This window comes from Lissotriton vulgaris, chromosome 7, assembly GCF_964263255.1.
Source record: "Lissotriton vulgaris chromosome 7, aLisVul1.2, whole genome shotgun sequence".
Taxonomy (NCBI): domain Eukaryota; kingdom Metazoa; phylum Chordata; class Amphibia; order Caudata; family Salamandridae; genus Lissotriton; species Lissotriton vulgaris.
Genome location: NC_141695.1, coordinates 113,148,450 through 113,156,047, shown reverse-complemented (window position 1 = coordinate 113,156,047; position 7,598 = coordinate 113,148,450).

Below are 7,598 nucleotides of genomic sequence, written 5' to 3'. Positions count from 1 at the left end.
TGTGGAGAGATGCACACCTTTTCTTCTTTGATTATTCCAACAATGTCTATAAATTCCACTTTTAGCCTTGTCGGCGTGCTACAAACAACAAACAATAATTATCATTGTACTGATCAAAATGTATTTTGTTTGTACTTTAGAAACCCCCGAAGAAGGGATTATTCCCGAAATGCATTGGGTGACCTGTATTAAAACGTGGCATAAGGAAGCAGCCTCTCTCCTGTGTTTTTTGAACTGCAAAGAAACTATGAACATGGGTATAATGGATTGAAAAAAAAATAGAGAAGGACGAGCATTACTGGTATAAATATGGAATAATTATATGATTGAGCAAGAATTTAATTCATTAAATTCATTTACAATAGGTTGTGCAGCTATAGGGGACAGAAACGTGTTCCCTTGTGTTTTAAGAAAACATGACGCAACAATGGACATGTTCTCCATTGGGCTGTGTTGCACAGCACCTTGGAGAACATGCCCAGGTTCCCTGGCACTGCATAAGCGGCCACCAATCACGACACTGCTCATGCAGCGTCATGATTGGCTAGGAGAGTGTGTGAGCCTGGTGCTTCCGGTGCCTTCCAGCATATGAAAAGGATGGAGGAGAGTCGGCGCGGTGGCAAAGGTCAATTTTGCTTTTATTATTTTTTTAATCCATTCTTACCCCCTCTCCCATCACCCCTGTTCTGAGGCAGCCACCACTGGATTTCCAGCTGCTCCCGAATTACTCCACTGACACTTATTCTGCAAATGAGTGTTCATGATTGTAGAAGCAAAACACTGTACCTCAAAAATCAAAATACCCCTACATTTATTTCAAACAGTGGATCATAAACACTGTTGAGCCTCAATTTCATGAGGCAATGCTTTCCCGGGTTAAGGCACTCCCCGAAATATTAGAATCAGGAAAAATACAGTTTATTAAATAATTCAAAAATTACATGAGTTGGACCCACAAAATAACTGCCCTACACAGGGCTGGGTGCATTGTATTGAAAACGTTGGACATATATACGTTTAAGTTTTGCATGTTCTGGTAGTGAAAAACTCCTAAATTTGTTTTTATTTTGTCCCTTGTTGTAGGAGAAAGGAGTGTGGAGCTTGTTCGCCTTACCTGCCGCCAGGAAAAGCTCGTGGAAAAAAGCTTGTGGACAACTGCTAGCCGCACCCGCTTCACGGGTGCTGCGTCGTTGCTACAACCAGGAGGAGATCCTTGCCTTGGGCTCTGTGGCTGCCTGACACCTGGGGCTCAGAGGAGGCGGAGCGGGTACTGGATACCAGCAGGGACTCGCTGTTCCAGGAGTCCCTGCGCAGATTGTTAACACCTGCTCCAGCGCTCTGCACCCAGCCCCGCCCACCGGCACCTACACGCATCTTTAAAGCCCTCAACTGACCGGCGCACTTGGGTTCCTTGTTGTAGGAGAAAGGAGTGTGGAGCGTGTTCGCCTTACCTGCCGCCAGGAAAAGCTAGTGGAAAAAAGCTTGTGGACAACTGCTAGCTGCACCCGCTTCGCGGGTGCCGCTTCGTTGCTACAACCAGGAGGAGATCCCTGCCTTGGGCTCTGTGGCTGGCTGACACCTGGGGCTGAGAGGAGGCGGAGCGCATACTGGATGCCAGCAGGGACTCGCTGTTCCAGGAGTCCCTGCGCAGATTGTTAACACCTGCTCCAGTGCTCTGCACCCAGCCCCGCCCACCGGCACCTACATGCATCTTTAAAGCCCTGAACTGACCGGCGCACTTGGGTCCCTTGTTGTAGGAGAAAGGAGTGTGGAGCGTGTTCGCCTTACCTGCCGCCAGGAAAAGCTCGTGGAAAAAAGCTTGTGGACAACTGCTAGCCACACCCGCTTCGCGGGTGCCGCGTCTTTGCTACACACAGGAGGAGATCCCTGCCTTGGGTTCTGTGGCTGCCTGACACCTGGGGCTGAGAGGAGGCGGAGCGCGTACTGGATGCCAGCAGGGACTCGCTGTTCCAGGAGTCCCTGCGCAGATCGTTAACACCTGCTCCAGCGCTCTGCACCCAGCCCCGCCCACCGGCACCTACACGCGGTATATAATCAGCTCAAGTAGCCGCTGCGCGGGAGCACGCGGGAGCGTCCCGGGAGAAGCCCGGGACAAGGGCGGGGCCGTCTTAGGCCGTCCGGGGCCGGCAGGGGCTGGGCTGGGCCACCCCCCTAACTTGTACTGTTCAATATCTGTGTAGAGTATTGTTTTCCCCGAAAACATTTGCAATTTAGTTGTTGGCGGTGTCTGCGCTAAGCCTAGTACCAACGCGGATGCCAATGACAACCCGATCTGGTAAGGGGAAGGGGGCCGGAGGAGGTTCCATCATTGGCTCGATGGACCAGTTTATCACCAGAGCAGTCTCGGCTATTGACAAAGAGATTGCCAATACTGAACGTCGTCTCTCTCACAAACTATTCAATCAAAAGTGCTCTTCCTTAGGTCCCACTGCTTTGGTAGTATCTCCTGTACAGCTAGTCGATGACCTGCCTGTTATCGGCGTTCCTGTTCTAGATCTGGCAAGAATAGGAGCTATTAGAGCCAGCCTCGACAGGCTCAATGCTCTTAATTGTAGTATATATCCGTCCACACAGCCTTTACTGGGGGTCGATTTGTGCTCTTCAACCGGGGACCAAACTATTGTTAGTACTCCTATTTCTTCTGAGGAAATCCCGGTCCAGCTAGAGGTAGCGCCCATTAGCATTAGCAGACCTAGAATTGTATGCACCAAGCGGAAAAGAAATTCCATTCAAGGGCTGACTACCTAAACCCCTCTAAGAAGTTTATGGGCAAGCGCCCTAAGGCAAGTGTTAATTTAAAAGGGGGAGGGGAGTCCGGAAATCATCAAACCATCGTTTCCCACTCTGCTCCTCCTGGGGTCTCTCTATCCAGAGCTCAGGTGCCAAGCACCCTGAGCAAGTCAGAGAGTGGGAAGCAGGCGCCCTCTAGCACATTAACTAATCCTGATAACTTGCTTTCCCTAGCCCAAATTGAGAAACTGTTGAAGTCACTCATTCTCCCGGTTCTTGAGAGGGTGAAGGTCTTGACTGAGAGGCTTGATCGGTTCGAGCAGGCCACTCTCAATAACTTTTTTTCTCTCAAGTCCCTAATTAAATTACACACAAAAATTTGGAGGGGGCTCCTGAAATGATTAAAGCCAGACAGTTGGACTTAACATCTCCAGTGTCTAGGGGGCAACCATCACCTGAGGAAGCAACAGGGCCCCCGTGTGTGAAAACCAAACTATTCAAGATGGATCTATTGAATCCAATGTCCAAGCTGGTAAGAAGCCCAGTGTGGATAAAGGATCCAATGGATGTCCTCCAAGTTTGACCATCCAGAGCAAGCCCACTAAAACCACTATCGGAAATAGCAAGGGCCAGAAAGGTAAACATCTTGATCTAACCAAAGAATCTACTGTAGCCAAAAATGATATTGACCTTCCCACCATCAACCTACCCCCAGAATGCCAGCCGTATGTAGTTGTGCTTCCAGGGGTACCTCTCCGTAAACCTGGCAATCAGGAATCGTATAATGAGCTTAAGAATAAAACGATGTTCTGGTTATCCGAAAATAGACCCCTGCCTAACTCATTTGATGGTCAGGTTCTCCACGTCAGAAGAGTTGGTTGGGTTGGGAATAGGCCCAAAGATTTGCCAGGGGATTGTATCCTGGTAAACTTTAGGGACCCCAGGGTGGCCAGATATATTTGTAATCTCCTGCCTACCATAGGGAACACAGAGATTGGCACATTTTAACGTAGCCACTTTCAAATTCTCCCTGTTCCCCAACCCATTGTTAGTCAGCATCCTAGGGGCTGGAGGGACAATGTGCTACATCCCGAAGCCGACTACGATACCCATCAGCGTTACATGCCCCGGGTTGGTAAAGCGGCTTATAGGTTGGGCTATGGCTGGTGACACAATCCCTATCCCTTTGTTAAGCTAGCTGAGTACCCCACAAAGGATGGGGGTTTGTCTGGGTGTTGGAAGGTAACTGAGGACCCTGATGGTAGAGTTTTCAACCAATCCTGCTCTGGTCCCTCGGCTCGAGAGAACATTAGTGGGTTGGGGGAGCAGGAGACTATCTCTGCCGAGATTGATGCTGGGCCTAGTCTGCCAGTTACACTTTATCCCTCTGAGGTGGTAAATACGAGTAATGATCTAAAGATCCTGAGTTGGAATATAGCTGGCATCTCCAGGAATTTAGATGTTCCTGATTGGAATTCACTGATCGAGTCCTATGAGATTTGTATCTTTCAAAAGACTTGGAGTGTGGAACCCTGTCATAAGGTTGGCTACACTACGTTTTTTGTTCCAGCTATTTCCTCACACACCAGGAGAGGTTGCCCTTCAGGAGGTCTTTTAATTTGGATCAACATCTCCTTGGGCTGCCACACTAGACAACTTGCTTCTAAAACTCCTGATATTTTAAGACTGTCAGTGAGGGGTCCACACCGAGGGCTCACAATTGAGATATTTAATATCTACGCCAGAGGCACTAATGGCGGCTCTGAATCTCCAATTATTTCTATCCTTGGAGAGGAGCTCAGTAAGTGTAGCAAGAATGCAAATGTCTTGGTCGCAGGGGATTTCAATTGCACTTTTGAACCCCTGGCGGATGAAGACATTTTGGGCACTACCGGTGAGGATAGTAGAAGGGGCATTCCAGCCCTTACTATTCCACATATTAAGAGATGGTCCCAACGGGCCATCCAGCTTAACACCCTGACCTTAGAATTTGGCTTGAGGGCTGTGAATGGTAGAACATCCTCAGACCCCTCAGGTGCCCACACATTTAACAGGGTAGACCATTCCTCACGGATAGACTACATTTTACTTGACCTAAAGCTCTGAGTTATATGAGAGATATGGAGGTACTGCCAACCACAGACAGCGATCACAACCCGTTGTCTTTAAGCCTAAAGTCTATGTGGCCATCCCCACTCGATGTTCCCCTACCACAACCCAGAATAACCTCAGATGTTCGTCCATCAAATGGGGGAAGGCGCCTTAAATGGTGCACGGTTGTCCTTGATGATGGGCTGGTGCAAAATTTAGGGGCCCTGATTGTAGGGGCAGTATCCAGGTTGGATACCTCCATCTTGGCCCCGCCTGAGGTTCTCTGCCTCTTTTGCAACACCATTGATGCCCTGGGAAGCCTACTTATAAAACCATGCAGGGACTCCCACGCCAGGGGGGATCAGAAACCGAAACATAATCCGGGGTGGTTTTTCATAAAGTGCCGGTCGTCAAAGACAGCTTTGGTGAAGGCTGTCAAGCTAAAAGATCTTGCACTGATTGGGACCGCCAGGAAAAATTACAGGCTTACCATTAGGGAAGCTAGGAGGGATTGGGATGATCAGTTTTGGTGTGATCTAAAGGTTGTCAGTGTAAGGAGGGATGCTGGAGGTTTCCGGAACGTGGTAAGGACCAGGTATAGGCCTGATTGTACCCTTGTTACATGTAATATCACGGGGCAAGCGCGGTTTGATCACTTTTCTCTTCTTTATTCCACACATCCTGTCGAGGGGTTGGGGTCGACTGCATCTCCTGCTTTGGACCTCTCTGAGGCAAGCGAGGCGTTACTTTTTACATCGAAGGAGGTGGAAGACGTGATCAAATCCCTAGTGCCAAACAAAGCAGCAGGCACTGATAGGCTACCGGGGGACCTACTCCGTTCGCATCCACAAGATTGGGGTAAACTTATATCAACTTTACTCAATGCCATTATGCATGATGCGGCGATTCCAGAATCTTGGAAGGGGGCGGAGGTCGTCCCGATTTTTAAAAGGGGCTGTCGGGACGACCCAGCGAATTATCGCCCTATAAGTCTTATAGACTCCACACAGAAGGTAGCCGGAAAGGTTGTCCTATGGAGAGTGCTCCAGTGGGAGGTCGAGAATAAAATTCTTTCAGAATTTCAAGCTGGTTTTAGGCCTGGCACTGGAACCATCGAGCAGGTTTTTAGACTGATGCTCATTTACTGGAAGGTGGTAGTACTTGGCAAAGGCAGTCTTTATCTCGCTTTTATCGATCTAAAGACTGCCTTTGACCTGGTGCCTCGGGACCGCTTGTGGGGGGTACTTCTCGATCTGGCGATTCCTGCATACATTTTGTCCTTGTTGGTGAAGTTGCACGATGGGAACTATGCGCAGGTGAGGTGGGGCACCCAGGGCCAGAAGACAGCCAAAATTCCAGTGGTTTGGGGCGTCCGCCAGGGGTGCGTCCTTGCCCCCACCCTGTTCTCACTATATGTGAACGGGGTGGTGGAGCATCTTTTAAATCAGCCATCTGATGCTCCCTCTTTGGCGGGAAAGAAAATACCCACGCTCCTTTTCGCTGACGATACCCTGCTCATCTCAAAGTCCCAGATGGGCCTACAGAGCCTCTTGGACAATTTTCAATCTGTTTGTAATAGCAGGGGCCTCAAAATCAATACTGATAAAACCAAGTATTTAGTATTGAACCCCCCCCAGGAATCTTGGTCACCCTCCTTCCTTAGACCTTGTGCCCTTGGAAAGGGTCAAGGAATTTGACTATTTGAGTATTCGTTTATCTGATTCTATGCAGTGGGGCCCCCATCTCCAGAAAATGCTACTGGGTCACAAAAGGGTTCCGGGGGCACTGATCAAAGAGCAATGCTCATCCTCATTTAGGCCTATTGCCCCAGCCCTAGATATTTATAGAGAAAGGGGAGTTAGTGCAGCGCTTTACGGGGCTGAACTTTGGAGATTAGGTACTATTGACCATCTCCTAAAATCCGAAAATAAATTTTTAAAGGACTTAATGTCACTTCCCCATAGCATCTCCACGCTTCCCTTACTGTTGGATATGGGTTGTCGCTCGATCGGAGACCAGGTCCAACTGCGTCGGCTTTTATTGTGGGCGAACTCCCGAACTTGCTAGCTACGCGGAGGGGCTAATGGAAATATTGTCAATGCCCGGCTGGTCAAAAATCGGGTGGCTTCCCAATGTTAAAACAATGTTTGACAATCTGGGTCTTGGAGATGCTTGGGCATACAGGAGTGCTCCCCCTAAATCTGTCCTTAAAACCATGTATTGGCAGTGGGTAGCTAACAAACTAAACTCAAACCCCAAGCTTTGTAGGACATACACTGAGTTCCTTAGGATCAAGGATGTCCCCCTTTGCGAACCGTATGTGGATCTGATTTCTAAATCCTTTGATCGAGCGCTGTACTTCAAGTTCAGGGTGGGTTTGCTCCCACTGAGAGAATTTCTGCCCGCTGGAACATTCCAGCACAAACCTCTCCATTTTGTATATTTTGTACTTCTAGAGTGGAGTCTGTCGCCCACTTTTTATTTGAATGCCCGGCCTACAAAACCCCAAGGTCTTTGTGGCTAAAGCCCTTATGCAGGGAGCTGGGTACCATAGTCGCTTTGCGAATCTTGAGGTCGGATTTCCGGCCCCTGTATGTTTGTGGTATGGCCAAATACCTTGGCTGGGCTTGGTCAATCAGATGTAAAAGGCTAAAACCCATTGTTTAATTGCGGTCATGTAGTGGACCTTCTTATCTAATTTATTGGAAAGTGTATCATTTTTAATTATTTGATTAGCCATTGGATTTTAACTAATA